This window comes from Oncorhynchus gorbuscha, linkage group LG18 (genome assembly GCF_021184085.1).
Source record: "Oncorhynchus gorbuscha isolate QuinsamMale2020 ecotype Even-year linkage group LG18, OgorEven_v1.0, whole genome shotgun sequence".
NCBI classification, from domain to species: Eukaryota; Metazoa; Chordata; class Actinopteri; order Salmoniformes; family Salmonidae; genus Oncorhynchus; species Oncorhynchus gorbuscha.
Window position 1 is genome coordinate 3,238,464 of NC_060190.1, and position 22,794 is coordinate 3,261,257.

The 22,794-nt window shown below is 42.4% G+C and overlaps 1 pseudogene; it reads left to right on the top strand.

Moving 5' to 3' along the window:
• The first annotated feature begins 8,591 nt into the window (after positions 1 to 8,591).
• Positions 8,592 to 21,749, top strand: LOC124003151 (annotated as a pseudogene).
• The last annotated feature ends 1,045 nt before the right edge of the window (positions 21,750 to 22,794 follow it).

The window sequence follows — 22,794 nt, forward strand, 5'->3', positions numbered from 1 at the left end:
GACACACAGGCTGGGATTCAATCCAATACTGTATAGACAGACACATAGACTGGGATTCAATCCAATGCTGTACAGACAGACACACAGGCTGGGATTCAATCCAATACTGTATAGACAGACACACAGGCTGGGATTCAATCCAATACTGTATAGACAGACACACAGGCTGGGATTCAATCCAATACTGTATAGACAGACACACAGGCTGGGATTCAATCCAATACTGTATAGACACACACAGGCTGGGATTCAATCCAATACTGTATAGACACACAGGCTGGGATTCAATCCAATACTGTATAGACACACAGGCTGGGATTCAATCCAATACTGTATAGACAGACACACAGGCTGGGATTCAATCCAATACTGTATAGAAAGACACACAGGCTGGGATTCAATACAATACTGTATAGACACACACAGGCTGGGATTCAATCCAATACTGTATAGACACACAGGCTGGGATTCAATCCAATACTGTATAGACACACAGGCTGGGATTCATTCCAATACTGTATAGACAGACACACAGGCTGGGATTCAATCCAATACTGTATAGACACACAGGCTGGGATTCAATCCAATACTGTATAGACACACACAGGCTGGGATTCATTCCAATACTGTATAGACACACAGGCTGGGATTCAATCCAATACTGTATAGACAGACACACAGGCTGGGATTCAATCCAATACTGTATAGACAGACACACAGGCTGGGATTCACTCCAATACTGTATAGAAAGACACACAGGCTGGGATTCAATCCAATACTGTACAGACAGACACACAGGCTGGGATTCAATCCAATACTGTATAGACACACAGGCTGGGATTCAATCCAATACTGTATAGACAGACACACAGGCTGGGATTCCCTCCAATACTGTATAGACAGACACACAGGCTGGGATTCAATCCAATACTGTATAGACACACACAGGCTGGGATTCAATCCAATACTGTATAGACACACAGGCTGGGATTCAATCCAATACTGTATAGACACACAGGCTGGGATTCAATCCAATACTGTATAGACAGACACACAGGCTGGGATTCAATCCAATACTGTATAGAAAGACACACAGGCTGGGATTCAATCCAATACTGTATAGACACACACAGGCTGGGATTCAATCCAATACTGTATAGACACACAGGCTGGGATTCAATCCAATACTGTATAGACACACAGGCTGGGATTCATTCCAATACTGTATAGACAGACACACAGGCTGGGATTCAATCCAATACTGTATAGACACACAGGCTGGGATTCAATCCAATACTGTATAGACACACACAGGCTGGGATTCATTCCAATACTGTATAGACACACAGGCTGGGATTCAATCCAATACTGTATAGACAGACACACAGGCTGGGATTCAATCCAATACTGTATAGACAGACACACAGGCTGGGATTCACTCCAATACTGTATAGAAAGACACACAGGCTGGGATTCAATCCAATACTGTACAGACAGACACACAGGCTGGGATTCAATCCAATACTGTATAGACACACAGGCTGGGATTCAATCCAATACTGTATAGACAGACACACAGGCTGGGATTCCCTCCAATACTGTATAGAAAGACACACAGGCTGGGATTCTCTCCAAAACTCTTGAACGTGCCGTCCTTGGCCAGCTCTCCCGCTATCTCTCTCTGAATGACCTTCTTGATCCAAATCAGTCAGGTTTCAAGACTAGTCATTCAACTGAGACTGCTCTCCTCTGTATCACGGAGGCGCTCCGCACTGCTAAAGCTAACTCTCTCTCCTCTGCTCTCATCCTTCTAGATCTATCGGCTGCCTTCGATACTGTGAACCATCAGATCCTCCTCTCCACCCTCTCCGAGTTGGGCATCTCCGGCGCGGCCCACGCTTGGATTGCGTCCTACCTGACAGGTCGCTCCTACCAGGTGGCGTGGCGAGAATCTGTCTCCTCACCACGCGCTCTCACCACTGGTGTCCCCCAGGGCTCTGTTCTTGGCCCTCTCCTATTCTCGCTATACACCAAGTCACTTGGCTCTGTCATAACCTCACATGGTCTCTCTTATCATTGCTATGCAGACGACACACAATTAATCTTCTCCTTTCCCCCTTCTGATGACCAGGTGGCGAATCGCATCTCTGCATGTCTGGCAGACATATCAGTGTGGATGACGGATCACCACCTCAAGCTGAACCTCGGCAAGACGGAGCTGCTCTTCCTCCCGGGGAAGGACTGCCCGTTCCATGATCTCGCCATCACGGTCGACAACTCCATTGTGTCCTCCTCCCAGAGCGCCAAGAACCTTGGCGTGATCCTGGACAACACCCTGTCGTTCTCAACTAACATCAAGGCGGTGGCCCGTTCCTGTAGGTTCATGCTCTACAACATCCGCAGAGTACGACCCTGCCTCACACAGGAAGCGGCGCAGGTCCTAATCCAGGCACTTGTCATCTCCCGTCTGGATTACTGCAACTCGCTGTTGGCTGGGCTCCCTGCCTGTGCCATTAAACCCCTTCAACTCATCCAGAACGCCGCAGCCCGTCTGGTGTTCAACCTTCCCAAGTTCTCTCACGTCACCCCGCTCCTCCGTTCTCTCCACTGGCTTCCAGTTGAAGCTCGCATCCGCTACAAGACCATGGTGCTTGCCTACGGAGCTGTGAGGGGAACGGCACCTCAGTACCTCCAGGCTCTGATCAGGCCCTACACCCAAACAAGGGCACTGCGTTCATCCACCTCTGGCCTGCTCGCCTCCCTACCACTGAGGAAGTACAGCTCCCGCTCAGCCCAGTCAATACTGTTCGCTGCCCTGGCCCCCCAATGGTGGAACAAACTCCCTCACGACGCCAGGAGAGCGGAGTCAATCACCACCTTCCGGAGACACCTGAAACCCCACCTCTTTAAGGAATACCTAGGATAGGTTAAGTAATCCCTCTCACCCCACCCCCCCTAAGTTTTAGATGCACTATTGTTAAGTGACTGTCCCACTGGATGTCATAAGGTGAATGCACCAATTTGTAAGTCGCTCTGGATAAGAGCGTCTGCTAAATGACTTAAATGTAATGTAATGGATTCAATCCAATACTGTATAGACAGACACACAGGCTGGGATTCACTCCAATACTGTATAGAAAGACACACAGGCTGGGATTCAATCCAATACTGTATAGACACACATAGACTGGGATTCAATCCAATACTGTATAGACACACATAGGCTGGAATTCGTAAGGTCGTTGGTTCAACACCAGGAGCAGACAAGGTGAAACATTTGTCATTGTGCCCTTGAGCAAGGCACTTAACCTCAATGGCTCCAGGCATGTCGTTGATAATGTCTGACCCTGTCTAAAGATCCCAGCTCTCTGTGGGTGTTGATAATGTCTGACCCTGTCTAAAGACCCCCGCTCTTTGTGGGTGTTGATAATGTCTGACCCTGTCTAAAGACTCCAGCTCTCTGTGGGTGTTGATAATATCTGACCCTGTCTAAAGACTCCAGCTCTCTGTGGGTGTTGATAATGTCTGACCCTGTCTAAAGACTCCAGCTCTCTGTGGGTGTTGATAATGTCTGACCCTGTCTAAAGACCCCAGCTCTCTGTGGGTGTTGATAATGTCTGACCCTGTCTAAAGACCCCAGCTCTCTGTGGGTGTTGATAATGTCTGATCCTGTCTAAAGACCAGGACCCTAGTGCACTACTTTCTACCAGGCCCCTAGTGCACTACTTTCTACCAGGCCCCTAGTGCACTACTTTCTACCAGGACCCTAGTGCACTACTTTCTACCAGGACCCTAGTGCACTACTTTCTACCAGGACCCTAGTGCACTACTTTCTACCAGGCCCCTAGTGCACTACTTTCTACCAGGACCCTAGTGCACTACTTTAACCAGGACCCTAGTGCACTACTTTCTACCAGGCCCCTAGTGCACTACTTTAACCAGGACCCTAGTGCACTACTAAATATAAGATATTTATCTAAAGAGACATCGGCACATGTAGCATGAGTCACAAATTGCACCCTACACCATCATTTGCAAATAAATTCATTAAAATCCTACAACGTGATTTTCTGGATTATGTTTTCTCATTTTGTCTGTCATTGTTGAAGTGGACCTATGATGAAAATTACAGGCCTCTTTCATCTCATTAAGTGGGAGAACTTGCACAATTGGTGGCTGACTAAATACTATTTTGCCCCACTGTATAACATTTACAACTGTTTACGGTGCATCAACCTCCATCTCTTCTTCAGAACTGTGACCTCTTGCCCTTTTCAACTCTCTTCACTGCCTCCACATAGGAGATTTGTTGTACAGCCCTGATCCCCGACCCCTCAACCTCTTTCACCCTAACAGGGCACTCTGGGAATTAGGGAATATGATCCACACCAGATTTGCAACATGTTACATTCACAGACTCTTCAATAACATATTCCTTCAGTCTGCAAAAACTTGAAACGTGGCAAATTCTTGTACATTTCTTGCATTGCATCGTGTTGCATCAGCGTATCTTATACAGCTTTATATATTATTGTATATATATATATATATATTATTGTATATTTATATATTACTGTATATTCTTGTAATTCTTACTTCTTAATACCTCCCAGCTTTATAAACGATATCAAATCAAATCACATCAAATGCTATTGGTCACATACACATGGTTAGCAGATGTTATTGGTCACATACACATGGTTAGCAGATGTTATTGGTCACATACACATGGTTAGCAGATGTTATTGGTCACATACACATGGTTAGCAGATGTTAATGGTCACATACACATGGTTAGCAGATGTTATTGGTCACATACACATGGTTAGCAGATGTTAATGGTCACATACACATGGTTAGCAGATGTTATTGGTCACATACACATGGTTAGCAGATGTTATTGGTCACATACACGTGGTTAGCAGATGTTATTGGTCACATACACATGGTTAGCAGATGTTATTGGTCACATACACATGGTTAGCAGATGTTATTGGTCACATACACATGGTTAGCAGATGTTATTGGTCACATACACATGGTTAGCAGATGTTATTGGTCACATACACATGGTTAGCAGATGTTATTGGTCACATACACATGGTTAGCAGATGTTATTGGTCACATACACATGGTTAGCAGATGTTATTGGTCACATACACATGGTTAGCAGATGTTATTGGTCACATACACATGGTTAGCAGATGTTATTGGTCACATACACATGGTTAGCAGATGTTATTGGTCACATACACATGGTTAGCAGATGTTATTGGTCACATACACATGGTTAGCAGATGTTATTGGTCACATACACATGGTTAGCAGATGTTATTGGTCACATACACATGGTTAGCAGATGTTATTGGTCACATACACATGGTTAGCAGATGTTAATGGTCACATACACATGGTTAGCAGATGTTATTGGTCACATACACATGGTTAGCAGATGTTATTGGTCACATACACATGGTTAGCAGATGTTATTGGTCACATACACATGGTTAGCAGATGTTATTGGTCACATACACATGGTTAGCAGATGTTATTGGTCACATACACATGGTTAGCAGATGTTATTGGTCACATACACATGGTTAGCAGATGTTATTGGTCACATACACATGGTTAGCAGATGTTATTGGTCACATACACATGGTTAGCAGATGTTATTGGTCACATACACATGGTTAGCAGATGTTATTGGTCATATACACATGGTTAGCAGATGTTATTGGTCACATACACATGGTTAGCAGATGTTATTGGTCACATACACATTGTTATCAGATGTTATTGGTCACATACACATGGTTAGCAGATGTTATTGGTCACATACACATGTTTAACAGATGTTATTGCGATTGTAGCGAAATGCTTGTGCTTCTAGTTCCGACAGTGCAGCAATATCTAACAGGTAATATCTATCAAATACCTAATTCACACAAATCTAAGTATAGGAAAGGAATAAGAATATATAAGCAAGCTAGCTAAATAGGACAAATTAGTTAGCAAGTGCCAGCTAGCTAAATAGGACAAATTAGTTAGCAAGTGCCAGCTAGCTAAATAGGCCAAATTAGTTAGCAAGTGCCAGCTAGCTAAATAGGACAAATTAGTTAGCAAGTTGCCATACATGTTTAATGCTTTTCAACCTGTCCCCAAATGAATGTCATTGGTTCAGAGTTTGTTTTGATATTTTAACCTGTGTGTGGTGTGGGGGGACAAAATAAATGTGTGTACGATGTCGCGCAGCCGGTTTGGGTTCCGTGTAGATAGTATAGAATACTGTATATACATATGAGATGAGTAAATCAAGGTACTATATTAAAGTGACATCTACTTTGACTGCATCCACTTTTCCCAAAGCTTCTTCACCATCCTTGTGACTTCAAACGAGTTCCCCAAATAAACATCTTTATAAAAAAACAACATACTCTGACAAGCAACGATTCAACAGACTCATTTTCCACAACAATTGTTGCCCTTTTTGTTCAATTCTTGGACTTCACTGTTGTCCACCCATCCTTCTCACTAATGGTTCTCGATGCGCTTTTATCTTCAAACAACTCTTCTTCTGCTCTCATCTCTGATTCTGGACAGACAGCCAATGTTGTGAATTGTCAGAAGGAGGTTGATAATAGTGACACCCAACCAGAATTCAGACTCTGCGTGTTCTGAGTTGAATTATTTTTTGCCTAGTAACACTCTCTCATTGGCTATAAATAACAAGTTACAGGGGAAATGAAACTTAACATGGAATGTACAGGTAACTGCCAAAATAAAAGAAACACTTGAGTAATTGAGGGTTCTGTCAGCTCTGTTATGTTGTGGGGTGCATTTTCCTGGCGTGGTTTAGGTCCACTCAACCACTTAGAGACCAAGGTAAACACCAGTAAATACTCAGCCATTCTGAGTGATCACCTTCAACCTGTGGTGAATAATGTCTATCCTGATGGGAGTGGTCTCTTCCAGGATGATAATGCCCCCGTCCACAGGGTATGAGAGGTCACTGAATGGTTTGATGAGCATGAAAACTATGTAAACCATATGCCCTGGCTGTCTCAGTCACCAGATCTCAACCCAGTGGAACCCTGAAGGGAGACTCTGGATCAACACCTGAGAGAGCGTTTCCACCACCATCAACCAAACGATAGAGTTCTAGACACTTGTAGAGTCTATGTGCATTGAAGCAGTTCTGGCATTTCGTGGTGCCCAACGCCCTGTTAACACACATTATGTTGGTGTTTCCTTTATTTTGGTAGTTACCTGTAAGGTCCAGCTAATAGCTTCACTAACAGCGAGTATTCAACTTAACTAATTAAATTACGTACAACGATTACATTAGAAGACCTAGGCAACTATGAGCCTAAGCGGCAGTCTGTTTGTGGTATTATTAAATCTCCTCATTGTCATGGCTTGATAGTGATCAATGGAGTTGGAAAGAGAACAAACAGATCTGGGACCAGGCTTGGCAACTACAGTATATAGTGATCAATGGAGTTGGAAAGAGAACAAACAGATCTGGGACCAGGCTAGGCAACTACAGTATATAGTGATCAATGGAGTTGGAAAGAGAACAAACAGATCTGGGACCAGGCTAGGCAACTACAGTATATAGTGATCAATGGAGTTGGAAAGAGAACAAACAGATCTGGGACCAGGCAGTATATAGTGATCAATGGAGTTGGAAAGAGAACAAACAGACTACTAGTATATAGTGATCAATGGAGTTGGAAAGAGAACAAACAGATCTGGGACCAGGCTTGGCAACTACAGTATATAGTGATCAATGGAGTTGGAAAGAGAACAAACAGATCTGGGACCAGGCTTGGCAACTACAGTATATAGTGATCAATGGAGTTGGAAAGAGAACAAACAGATCTGGGACCAGGCTTGGCAACTACAGTATATAGTGATCAATGGAGTTGGAAAGAGAACAAACAGATCTGGGACCAGGCTTGGCAACTACAGTATATAGTGATCAATGGAGTTGGAAAGAGAACAAACAGATCTGGGACCAGGCTTGGCAACTACAGTATATAGTGATCAATGGAGTTGGAAAGAGAACAAACAGATCTGGGACCAGGCTTGGCAACTACAGTATATAGTCAATGGAGTTCAGATCTGGGAGTTGGTATATAGTGATCAATGGAGTTGGAAAGAGAACAAACAGATCTGGGACCAGGCTTGGCAACTACAGTATATAGTGATCAATGGAGTTGGAAAGAGAACAAACAGATCTGGGACCAGGCTTGGCAACTACAGTATATAGTGATCAATGGAGTTGGAAAGAGAACAAACAGATCTGGGACCAGGTTAGACAACTACATAATTACATTTGAAAATGTTTCATTTGCTATTTTAATTTGAACCTTTTTCCCAGAAGAAGAGGTCTGTGTCCAACACATTTCATTTAACACAGAGTTGTGGCTCATCCAAGGTTGAGTTGTCAGAGGAGGTTGATAATAGTGACAACCAATCAGAATTCAGCCTCTGCCTGTCCTGAGGTGAATTTACTCCTCTCATTGGCTAGAAATGACTAGTTACAGGTGAAACTAAACTTAACGCCGACTATAAGTTGCAGCACATAGCTTCAGCTCTCACAGTCACAACAGGGGACAATTAACAGACACGTGCAACTACACTAAAAGTGAGTATTCAACTTAACTACCTTACTAATGAAATGTACAACAATGTATGGTAATAACTGTAGTACAATATGGAGTAAACATTTTATTTATACCAGGTTTGTTGACATTGATGCATACATAATCAAACGATGACATCACTAGACATTCAAGACAATTTAATCAAAATAAACAAGTTTCTTGGAAAGTCAACAATCACATTCTTCTGTTTGTATTTATACATGTGGTTTAATATTGGATAACAATGAAAGGAGAATTATGTTTTTCACTTTTACCTGAAACATTTATCTTGTTTTATTGAATAGAAACCAGAGGCTCTAGGACAAGATAGTGTAGCACAGGTCTGGGTCTATGATATTTACCTAAGAGAGTTCAAGGGCTGATTTCCTCGTGTTGTTTCAGTCTTAATGTTTTCCTCATAAAATTGGTGGGCCAAATGAAACCACCTGCGGGCCAAATTCAGCCCGTGGGCCGCGAGTTGGGTAACCCTGCTATATATCTAATTGATGATGTATGACAGATATTATGATGCCTGGAGGCTGGTGGGAGGAGCCATAGGAGGGATGGTGTATTGTAATGCCTGGTTAGGTATTTTACATATCAGACAGAGGAGGCTGGTTGGGAGGAGCCATAGGATGGATGGTGTATTGTAATGCCTGGATAGGTATTTTACATATCAGACAGAGGAGGCTGGTGGGAGGAGCCATAGGATGGATGGTGTATTGTAATGCCTGGATAGGTATTTTACATGTCAGACAGAGGAGGCTGGTGGGAGGAGCCATAGGAGGGATGGCTTATTATAATGGCTGGAATGGAATACATTTAGTGGTACCTACACTCAAACACATGGAAACAACGTGTTTGACTCCGTTCCAATGATTCCATTCCAGCCGTTACATTGAGCCCCTCCTCCTATATCTTCTCCCACCAGCCTCCACTGATATCAGATATCAACATCATATGCTACAGCCTGACAGCACAGTTGATGATGTGGCATGCAGCCATTGATGCAATGAAACTCCTGTGCAGGGAACCACGTCATACTTTAGCCCCTGGTCTATCTGGTCCTAACACATAGCGGAATGTCAACTGTAGAATGATAAGCATGTTTAGGATGTAATTTGACACCCCCTATGAGTACATTATGTTTTCCTGATATAGGCTACGTTGTTAGGGAATGTACTTTGTTACAGTTACAACACATAGCATTACTCTTCTTATAGTTCATATTGTTTTAAAGTCAAATAGATGAGAAGAAAATCAAATTTAATTTAGGACTTTTTTTTGTAATGAGGTCATTGTCTGTTTTGTTTTTGATGGCAGCTGTAGCAGAGATGGAACGAGGAAGAGGAAGGACTCTGAGTATTCTGTTCCTGTTGACACTCTGTCTACAAGCCTTCCATGGTCAATTCCAAGGTACACACACCAGTGAGCACACACACACACACACACACACACACACACACACACACACACACACACACACACACACACACACACACACACACACACACACACACACACACACACACACACACACACACACACACACACACACACACACACACACACACACACACACACACACACACACATGCATGCACATACACACACCAGTGCGCACAAACACATACACATACACACACCAGGGCCGTGGACAGACCTTTCAGGGGCAGATGCTCAAAATAAAAAAATTACAAATGTCTCTGTAGTGAACATTTTTTATAATAGACCTATGTATTTCTGCAACAACACACTCAGTTCAGTGCCTCACCAACTTCAAACATCAGCTATCTGAGCAGCTAACCGATCGCTGCAGCTGTACACAATCTATTGGTAAATAGCCCACCCATTTTCACCTACCTCATCCCCACAGTTTTTATTTATTTACTTTTCTGCTCTTTTGCACACCAATATCTACCTGTACCTGATCATCTGATCATTTATCACTCCAGTGTTAATCTGCAATATTGTAATTATTCGCCTACCTCCTCATGCCTTTTGCACAAATTGTATATAGACTCCCCTTTTTTCTACTGTGTTATTGACTTGTTAATTGTTTACTCCATGTGTAACTCTGTGTTGTCTGTTCACACTGCTATGCTTTATCTTGGCCACGTCGCAGTTGCAAATGAGAACTTGTTCTCAACTAGTCTACCTGGTTAAATAAAGGTGTTCTCAACTATCCTACCTGGTTAAATAAAGGTGTTCTCAACTAGCCTACCTGGTTAAATAAAGGTGTTCTCAACTAGCCTACCTGGTTAAATAAAGGTGTTCTCAACTAGCCTACCTGGTTAAATAAAGGTGTTCTCAACTAGCCTACCTGGTTAAATAAAGGTGTTCTCAACTAGCCTACCTGGTTAAATAAAGGTGTTCTCAACTAGCCTACCTGGTTAAATAAAGGTGTTCTCAACTAGCCTACCTGGTTAAATAAAGGTGTTCTCAACTGGCCTACCTGGTTAAATAAAGGTGTTCTCAACTAGCCTACCTGGTTAAATAAAGATGTTCTCAACTGGCCTACCTGGTTAAATAAAGGTGTTCTCAACTAGCCTACCTGGTTAAATAAAGGTGTTCTCAACTGGCCTACCTGGTTAAATAAAGGTGTTCTCAACTGGCCTACCTGGTTAAATAAAGGTGTTCTCAACTAGCCTACCTGGTTAAATAAAGGTGTTCTCAACTGGCCTACCTGGTTAAATAAAGGTGTTCTCAACTGGCCTACCTGGTTAAATAAAGGTGTTCTCAACTGGCCTACCTGGTTAAATAAAGGTGTTCTCAACTGGCCTACCTGGTTAAATAAAGGTGTTCTCAACTGGCCTACCTGGTTAAATAAAGGTGTTCTCAACTGGCCTACCTGGTTAAATAAAGGTGTTCTCAACTGGCCTACCTGGTTAAATAAAGGTGTTCTCAACTGGCCTACCTGGTTAAATAAAGGTGTTCTCAACTGGCCTACCTGGTTTAAATAAAGGTGTTCTCAACTGGCCTACCTGGTTAAATAAAGGTGTTCTCAACTGGCCTACCTGGTTAAATAAAGGTGTTCTCAACTGGCCTACCTGGTTAAATAAAGGTGTTCTCAACTGGCCTACCTGGTTAAATAAAGGTGTTCTCAACTGGCCTACCTGGTTAAATAAAGGTGTTCTCAACTGGCCTACCTGGTTAAATAAAGGTGTTCTCAACTGGCCTACCTGGTTAAATAAAGGTGTTCTCAACTGGCCTACCTGGTTAAATAAAGGTGTTCTCAACTGGCCTACCTGGTTAAATAAAGGTGTTCTCAACTGGCCTACCTGGTTAAATAAAGGTGTTCTCAACTGGCCTACCTGGTTAAATAAAGGTGTTCTCAACTGGCCTACCTGGTTAAATAAAGGTGTTCTCAACTGGCCTACCTGGTTAAATAAAGGTGTTCTCAACTGGCCTACCTGGTTAAATAAAGGTGTTCTCAACTAGCCTACCTGGTTAAATAAAGGTGAAATAAAATATAAAAACAGACATGATTGACATGGGGAAAAGAAGGGGGGTTATCAGCTGATCATTGATGTTGATGGCAGATGTTCATCTGCTGGTTAGTTTGATTTATTTTACTGATTGTGATTTACCTTTGTCTTTTCTTACCCTCTCTGCTCCTGTCAGCCAATCAGATCAGACTAAATACGGATGATGATGTCGGCTAAATCAAGTATTATCAAGTGTTTAAATAAATGTTATGCTGCTGTGGTGGTACTGTTGATATTTAAACTAGGTAGCGAGCTACACACACTCCATCGGTAACCACATCTCTCAAGCCATTCACGTTTGGATAAAACTCCTTACAGGGCAAACTCCTTACGGGGCAGACTGCCCTTACAGGGCAAACTCCTTACAGGGCAAACTCCTTACAGGGCAGACTGCCCTTACAGGGCAAACTCCTTACAGGGCAAACTCCTTACAGGGCAAACTCCTTACGGGGCAGACTGACCTTACAGGGCAAACTCCTTACAGGGCAGACTGCCCTTACAGGGCAAACTCCTTACAGGGCAAACTCCTTACAGGGCAGACTCTTTACAGGGCAAACTCCTTACATGGCAAACTTCTTACAGGGCAAACTCTTTACAGGGCAAACTCCTTACAGGGCAGACTCCTTACAGGGCAAATTCCTTACAGGGCAGACTCCTAACAGGGCAGACTGGGAAACAACCAACAAACAGGGTGAGGAGTGGTGAACTTGACGACAAATTGCGAGCAATTTAAGGGTTCTGAACAAGTACAAAAAAATATATTTTGGGGGTAATTATACCACTACCCAAAAGGGTGCTTTAGAGACTAGAAGGACAATGGGGCTTGTGCTTTGCACGGTTAGAGCCTGACACACACATTTCATTAGGTTTTCATCTCTCTCTCTCTCTCTCTCTCTCTCTCTCTCTCTCTCTCTCTCTCTCTCTCTCTCTCTCTCTCTCTCTCTCTCTCTCTCTCTCTCTCTCTCTCTCTCTCTCTCTCTCTCTCTCTCTCTCTTCTCTCTCTCTCTCTCTCTCTACCCCTCTCTCTCTACCTCTCTCTCTCTCTTCCTCTCTTCCTCTCTTCCTCTCTCTCTCTCTCTCTCTCTGCCCCTATCAGCCAATCAGCCTGAATACAGATGATGATGTAGGCTAAGTGGTATCAAGTGTTAAACAAATGCTAGTCTCGCAAGCTGGGCGTCTCCTTACAGGGCAGACTGGGAAACAGGCGCAACCAATGGACGGGGTGGGGGGCGTTGAACTTGAAAGCAACTTGTGATCAGTGTGTTCTGAACAACAATGGCAGAAACATTTATTTCATGTTAGACAATCCCCATCAACTCAAGCACTTCTTGTCTGTTTTCACAGATGCAGGCCACCCCTCTGACCTCAGGATAGTTCTGATAGGGAAGACTGGATCAGGGAAGAGTGCAACAGGAAACACCATCCTGGGGAGAAAGGTGTTTAGAGAAGCCTTCTCCCCTGAGTCTGTCACTGTTCACTGTGAGAAACAGAGTGGAGTGGTGGATGGGAGGAAGATTGATGTCATCGACACCCCGGGGCTCTATGACACAACAATGTCTAAAGAGATGAAAAGTGAAATAGAAAAGGCCATCTACATGTCAGTCTCAGGACCTCACGCCTTCCTGCTGGTGATCAGACTGGGGAGGTTCACAGAGGAGGCGAGGAACACTGTGAAGTGGATCCAGGAGAACTTTGGAGAAGAAGCAGCAATGTACACCATCATTCTGTTCACCGGAGGAGACCAGCTGGAGGACAAATCAATGGTGGACTTTCTAAGTGAGAGTGAGGAGCTTATGAAACTCGTCAAGGTCTTTAAGGGCAGAAATCATGTCTTCAATAATAACAAGAAGAATGACAACACTCAGGTCCCACAGCTGCTGAAGAAGATAGATGAGATGGTGATGAAGAATGGAGGAAAATGGAGGAAAACACTACACCAATGAGATGTACCAGGAGACCCAGAGGAAGATCGAAGAAGAGGAGAAGAGGAAGAGACAGCATGAGAGAGAGGAGGAGTGGAAGAAACAGGAGGAGAAGAAGAGAGAACAGGAGGATGCGATAAAAAGGAACATACTTGGAATATATTTTGGACATATTGTAGTTGCAGTTGTCATAGCGGCGGTAACAGGACCAACAGCAATTCCATTCGTAGCTGCAGCATTTGCAAACTTCGCAGTTTAACATTTAGAAGATTCTTATTAAATAAAGATGAAGAGATGCCAGTGTGAAATACCACTCTCTTCCTCATCTTAATGTCAAGTAGCAGCAGTGGGTTAATACTGTACAATGACAACCATCAGGGATTGTTCAACACTTTATAATATGATAGTTACCGAACATCATTTAAAGGCTCAGGGATTATAACACAGGATGCCATTTATATACTAAAATATATATATATAAATGCAAAATATTTCTCCTTTGTCAAGATAATCCATAACCCTGATGTGTCACTGGTGCACCTCTGTCCCTCATCTGTGGTGTCTGACACTAGAGGGAGACACCACATGATTAACACTGAGTAATGTTGTAATGTACTGTACTTCGTTATTCTATTTCGACTTCGTTATTGTATTTCTATTCGAGCTCATAATTCAGGGGAAAGGATGGGGGCTCAGAAATGTATAGCAATTATTACTAAAACATTAGAGGAACTTCTGTTTTTATTACTTTATCAATTACAAAGAGGGATTTATATATTGTATACTTACAGAGTGCTTTTTTATTGAATACCTACTGAGAGGGATTTCTATATTATATAAATATGTCTATCAATTTGATTATTAGTATTTGTTGTGTAGTGCTTGTGCTGTATAATGTTTCATGATTAATGAACCTTCGATGGACATTTAGTCATAGTTAGTGTTAGCTAAGTGTTGTATGTATGATTTCAACAAAACAAAATAAAGTCAAATCCTCTCCTCGTATTTCTTTCAAAGAACTAAATCTTTGGTTTATTTCACATTTGAGAGAGCGAGCTAGAGAGAAATTTGCTTTGTCATCGTGCCAACAACATCAAAAAAGCTTTTCAAGACTGAAGTCAGCTGGTCTTTGAATTAGCATCAACCAGACTGAGTTGCAGAGTTACAGGGTTAAATAGCCATTCACCCAGTTTTTAACAGACAAAACCGAACATTCCGCTCCATTGTTTCTCTCCCATTGTAAAGTGTAAGGGTGGCAATATATTTGAACGCAACTGTGCTGTAGAACTAGAAGAGACTGGGATTCAATCCAATACTGTATAGACACACACAGGCTGGGATTCAATCCAATACTGTATAGACACACGCACAGGCTGGGATTCAATCCAATACTGTATAGACACACACAGGCTGGGAGTCAATCCAATACTGTATAGACACACGCACAGGCTGGGATTCAATCCAATACTGTATAGACACACAGGCTGGGATTCAATCCAATACTGTATAGACACACAGGCTGGGATTCAATCCAATACTGTATAGACACACAGGCTGGGATTCAATCCAATACTGTATAGACAGACACAGGCTGGGAGTCAATCCAATACTGTATAGACACACAGGCTGGGAGTCAATCCAATACTGTATAGACACATAGGCTGGGATTCAATCCAATACTGTATAGACACACATAGGCTGGGATTCAATCCAATACTGTATAGACACACAGGCTGGGATTCAATCCAATACTGTATAGACACACAGGCTGGGAGTCAATCCAATACTGTATAGACACACACAGGCTGGGATTCAATCCAATACTGTATAGACACACGCACAGGCTGGGATTCAATCCAATACTGTATAGACACACACAGGCTGGGAGTCAATCCAATACTGTATAGACACACATAGGCTGGGATTCAATCCAATACTGTATAGACACATAGGCTGGGATTCAATCCAATACTGTATAGACACACAGGCTGGGAGTCAATCCAATACTGTATAGACACACAGGCTGGGATTCAATCCAATACTGTATAGACACACAGGCTGGGATTCAATCCAATACTGTATAGACACACACAGGCTGGGAGTCAATCCAATACTGTATAGACACACAGGCTGGGAGTCAATCCAATACTGTATAGACACATAGGCTGGGATTCAATCCAATACTGTATAGACACACAGGCTGGGAGTCAATCCAATACTGTAGAGACACACAGGCTGGGAGTCAATCCAATACTGTATAGACACACAGGCTGGGATTCCATACAATACTGTATAGACACACAGGCTGGGATTCAATCCAATACTGTATAGACACACAGGCTGGGAGTCAATCCAATACTGTAGAGACACACAGGCTGGGAGTCAATCCAATACTGTATAGACACACAGGCTGGGATTCAATCCAATACTGTAGAGACACACAGGCTGGGAGTCAATCCAATACTGTATAGACACACAGGCTGGGATTCCATACAATACTGTATAGACACTACTTTAACCAGGACCCTAGTGCACTACTTTAACCAGGACCCTAGTGCACTACTTTAACCAGGACCCTGGTGCACTACTTTAACCATGACCCTAGTTCACTACTTTAACCAGGACCCTAGTGCACTACTTTAACCAGGACCCTAGTGCATTACTTTAACCAGGACCCTAGTTCACTACTTTAACCATGACCCTAATGCACTACTTTAACCATGACCCTAATGCACTACTTTAACCAGGACCCTAGTGCACTACTTTAACCAGAACCCTAGTGCACTACTTTAACCAGGATCCTAGTGCACTACTTTAACCAGGACCCTAGTGCACTACTTTAACCAGGACCCTAGTGCACTACTTTAACCAGGACCCTAGTGCACTACTTTAACCAGGACCCTAGTTCACTACTTTAACCAGGACCCTAGTGCACTACTTTAACCATGGCCCTAGTGCACTACTTTAACCAGGACCCTAGTGCACTACTTTAACCAGGACCCTAGTGCACTACTTTCTACCAGGACCCTAGTTCACTACTTTAACCAGGACCCTAGTGCACTACTTTAACCATGACCCTAGTGCACTACTTTAACCAGGACCCTAGTGCACTACTTTAACCAGGACCCTAGTGCACTACTTTAACCAGGACCCTAGTGCACTACTTTAATCAGGACCCTAGTGCACTACTTTAACCAGGAACCTAGTGCACTACTTTAACCAGGACCCTAGTGCACTACTATTTAGAGTTTCTGTAATGCACATGATATTCAGTGTTCTTTCTATATGTGACACTTAAGATGCAGGTTTTTAGTCACCAGACTTGTTATGGTTTGTTCTCATATCTGTTGATACAGTGAATGACCATGACAATCAAGACTATACAAAAATGTATTGATCTTGTTCTACACTTCATGTATATACTCTTTCTTTCCTGCTAAAGTCTGTTTGTTCAGGGAAGTGGAGGAAAGAACAGGAGGCAGAATGAGTTTAAGATGGTGTGTTGACAGCAACAGCAGTTTTACTGAAGATGGTAGCAGCACCAGAAGTAGTTCCTGTTGCAGTGGGTTTGCCTCTTATGTAGGTGTCATAACCAACCATAACATAACTACAGTGGTAGGTTCTGTGGGTTTGACTCTTATGTAGGTGTCATAACCAACCATAAAATAACTACAGTGGTAGGTTCTGTGGGGTTTGACTCTTATGTAGGTGTCATAACCAACCATAAAATAACTACAGTGGTAGGTTCTGTGGGTTCTGACTCTTATGTAGGTGTCATAACCAGCCATAAAATAATGTAAGATATGTCACAATAGGTCTATATATATATATGTGTCATGACAGTGTAATGACCATATTGTGACAGGTTAATTCAGTTGTTAAGACATATTTTGACATGGTTATGACCGTATAGTGTTACCATTTTAAGTGTTTCTATAATCCTCTATGTGAAAAATGAATGGTGGAAAAATGATTGGAACCGTTTCCCTGTTTGACAGCTGGGTTTTATGGGTATTGTGACATACTGTGGTACTCTATGGAGTTGGAAAGAGCAGAAACAGATCTGGGACCAGTATACAGTTACAATTCAAAATTCATTTTTAACCTTTTTTTCCCAGAAGGAGACTTCTATGTGTCCAACACATTTCATTTCATCCAAAGATGTGGCCTATCTTATGAATCTGGCAAGCAGCCAAGGTTGAACAGCCGATACCCAATCAAAATTCAGATTTAGCCTATCCTGAGTAGAATAATGTTTGCCTAGCAACATTCTCTCATTGGCTAGAATTGAGTATGTGCTGGGGAAATGAAACTTAACAGAATGTAAACTGCAGCACAATGGTATTGTAAGGTGCAGCACTTTAGTTTTGCATGAGTTTTAGACCATTCCATTGGTTCGAGGTAAATCTCCACCCATCTGGGGCATCTGCTAAGCAAAACCAGCAGAACCACTGCTTCAGGTCTCTGTGACAACAGGGAACAACAATATACAGATCCGTGCAACACTAAAAGTGAGTATTCAACTTAACTACCTTACTAATTAATTGTTGTACAACAATCTACTCTACAGTACTTGAATAACTGTAGCACAATATTAAGTAGACATTTTATTGATAACAGGTCTGTTAATATTTGTGTAAATAATCAGAATCATCATCATAATCAATCAATAATCATATTTATGTGTAAATAAACAAACATTACAGTATGTTTGTATTTATACACATTTTAACATTGTAGAACAGTGAAAGGAGAAACATGGTTAGACTTTCACCTGAAACATTTACCTTGTTTAGTGCAGAGATAGTGCAGTATACTGTACCTTGATTAGTGCAGAGATAGTGCAGTATACTGTATCTTGTTTAGTGCAGAGATAGTGCAGTATACTGTAACTTGTTTAGTGCAGAGATAGTGCAGTATACTGTAACTTGTTTAGTGCAGAGATAGTGCAGTATACTGTACCTTGTTTAGTGCAGAGATAGTGCAGTATACTGTACCTTGTTTAGTGCAGAGATAGTGCAGTATACTCTACCTTGGGTCAACAGCCGTCTTATAGCAGGTTGTTGCTGTGAGGGACACACCTGCAGGCTTTTGTCATTACTGACTAAGGTCACGTTCCACTGCTTAGAGGTTGCATGTATCAACCAATGGATGACTGATAGACACATGATGTGGTTAGCTGATATGTAAAATACCTATCCAGGTGTTGTAAGATCTGGTGTCAGCAACATCTGAGCAGAGGAACAGAGGAACACTATGCTTTGTGTTCAGACACCTCCTGATTTACACATTTAGCACTGGTTTCAGTTATACTGATTCCACTTAATTATTGTCTGAACTGTTCCTGTCTGTCAACACAGTAGATGTGATGTTTGATGGTAATGGAACACGACCTCTAACTGGTCTATCTGGTCTTAACAGCAGCAGACAGGCAGCGGTAGAATAATAACCATGTTTAGAATGTCATTTGATACGCCCCATATGAGTACATTATGTTCACCTGATGTAGGCTACGTTGTTAAGGAATGTGTTTATCCACAGTTATACAGCATATCACTACTTATTTTATTGTTTAAAAGTCAAATAGCTGAAAAAATAAATAGTTTAGTCTTTCCTCATCTGTGAACGTTGGAACTTGGCTTTGGATGAGTCACTGAAGAAATGTGGACTTTTTGTAATGAAGTCATTGTCTGTTTCCATGTTTTTGATTGGCTGCAGTTGTAGAAATGGAACGAGGAAGGACTCTGAAGATTCTGTTCCTGTTGACACTATGTCTGCAAGACTTCACTGGTCAATGCCAAGGTACACACACACACACATACTGTGCATGAATACACACATAGTGTCTTGATAAATGGCTACTGAAAACGATCAACTACTTGTCTGTTTCCCGTTTTAGGGCATCCTTCTAACCTGAGGATAGTTCTGGTGGGGAAGACTGGATCAGGGAAGAGTACAACAGGAAACACCATCCTGGGGAGGGAGGGGTTTATAGTGGGGGCTTCTCCAGTGTCTGTGACTGCAACGTGTGGGAAACAGAGTGGGGAGGTGAATGGGAGGAAGATTGATGTCATCGACACCCCGGGGCTCTATGACACAACAATGTCTCAAGAAGAGATGAAAAGTGAGATAGAAAAGGCCATCTACATGTCAGTACCAGGACCCCATGTGTTCCTGCTGGTGATCAGACTGGGGAGGTTCACAGAGGAGGAGCAGAACACTGTGAAGTGGATCCAGGAGAACTTTGGAGAAGATGCCTCAATGTACACCATCTTGCTATTCACTCATGGAGATCAACTGAAGGGCAAAACAGTCAAAGGGTTTCTTGCTCAGAGCAAAGCGCTACGGAGACTCATCAATATGTGTGGGGGCAGATATCACTCCCTAATCAATGACAAGAGAAAAGACAACACTCAGGTTACAGAGCTGCTGGAGAAGATCGAGGAGATGGTGGAGGAGGACAATGGAGGAGAACACTACACCAGTGCTGACTATGAAGAGGCTCAGAGAAAGATCAGAGAGGAGAATATGTTTTACTGTAAACTGGCAGCGTACGGCAGTCTAGCCGCAGCAGGACTAGGGATGGTGTTTGCTTCACCAGTATTGGTGGCAGCAGGTGTAGCTGCAGGCTTCAGCCAAGGGTTTGAATGCACTAAGGAGATGCTAGGCTTTTAAAACACCGGGGGTACGTTCAGTTGGTCTTAACGTTTCGCTACGTATGGCAACGGTACTTACTGAATGATATAACAGTTCTTTCAAAACCATTTGCAATGTTATAGATATGCTAGCCAAGTGGCAGGGTGGTCCTAGCAGGGTGTGAACGTGGAAAATCTTAACAAAAACACTCCTGCTGCACTGTACACAATTCCCCTCTCATGACCCATAGTTACAACGTTTCTCAACTCAAATCAAGACCGTTTATTTTAGTGGAGGTGTATGTATTTAGTGGGGATACATAGCATATATTAAATGGTAGTGTATGTATCTAGTGGGGTGTATGTATTATGGGTAGTGTATGTTCTTGTGGGTGTATGTATTTAGTGGGGATACATAGCATATATTAAATGGTAGTGTATGTATCTAGTGGGGTGTATGTATTATGGGTAGTGTATGTTCTTGTGGGTGTATGTATTTAGTGGGGATACATAGCATATATTAAATGGTAGGGTATGTATCTAGTGGGGATACATAGCATATATTAAATGGTAGGGTATGTATCTAGTGGGGATACATAGCATATATTAAATGGTAGGGTATGTTCTTGTGGGGTGTATGTATTATGGGTAGTGTATGTTCTTGTGGGTGTATGTATTATGGGTAGTGGGTACTGGCTGTATAGGGATATAAAACACAACTGTTGTTATGAATACTCCTGTTTCCAGTTGTTTTTACACGTCCTGATACAGTCCTTGAAATATATTTTCCAGATTGCATAGTAGCTTAAAAAAAAACGTTTTTACAGCAGGATTTATTTTTGTGTTAACTCGCAACTTAAATCACAACAATTGCAGCACCTGTCTTTCTGTCTACAAAATAATTCAGTGGAATGTGTGTGTTCAGTCGATGTGCTTAAGGGCTGTATTCAATCTGGGCGGCTGAAGATCCGTGCAATAGTGGGATTCAAATTTAAAGGCAATATTCCCACCATTCTCCTCAGAGAATTTCATGCAAATAAAAATGGTAAAACATTTAAAGTTGTCCTTTTTGAGATAAAAACGATACTAAATATATGCTGTAAAATACACTGTTTTGCAGTGAAGGTCTACAGTAGCCTCAACAGCATTCTGTAGGGTAGCACCATGGTGTAGCCAGAGGACAGCTAGCTTCCGTCCTCTGGGTACATTGACTTCAATACAAAACCTAGGAGGTTCATGCTTCTCACCCCCTTCCATAGACTTACACAGTAATTATGACAACTTCCGGGGAACATCCTCCAACCTATCAGAGCTCTTGCAGCCTGAACTAACAAGTGGTCCACCCAATCAAAGGATCAGAGAATGAATCCAGTACTGAAAGCATAAGCTACAGGTAAAATGTGTATAACATGTGGTGAGTAGTTGACTCAAAGAGAGAGGAACAATTTTGAACAAATTAATTTCTTCAAAAATTAAGGAGAAGCAAAAGAGAGAGAGACAACAAAAAATTCCACTTACTTAGTTTGTAAATGCAGCTATCTAGTTTAGCCTACTGAAACACCCTGCTCAAACAGAGGGGTGCTATGTTAGCTAGCTGGCTATAACAGAGGGGTGCTATGTTAGCTAGCTGGCTATAACAGAGGGGTGCTATGTTAGCTAGCTGGCTATAACAGAGGGGTGCTATGTTAGCTAGCTGGCTATAACAGAAGGGTGCTATGTTAGCTAGCTGGCTATAACAGATGGGTGCTATGTTAGCTAGCTGGCTATAACAGAGGGGTGCTAAGTTAGCTAGCTGGCTATAACAGAGGGGTGCTATGTTAGCTAGCTGGCTATAACAGAGGGGTGCTATGTTAGCTAGCTGGCTATAACAGAGGGGTGCTATGTTAGCTAGCTGGCTATAACAGATGGGTGCTATGTTAGCTAGCTGGCTATAACAGAGGGGTGCTAAGTTAGCTAGCTGGCTATAATAGATGGGGGCTATGTTAGCTAGCTGGCTATAACAGAGGGGTGCTATGTTAGCTAGCTGGCTATAACAGAGGGGTGCTATGTTAGCTAGCTGGCTATAACAGATGGGTGCTATGTTAGCTAGCTGGCTATA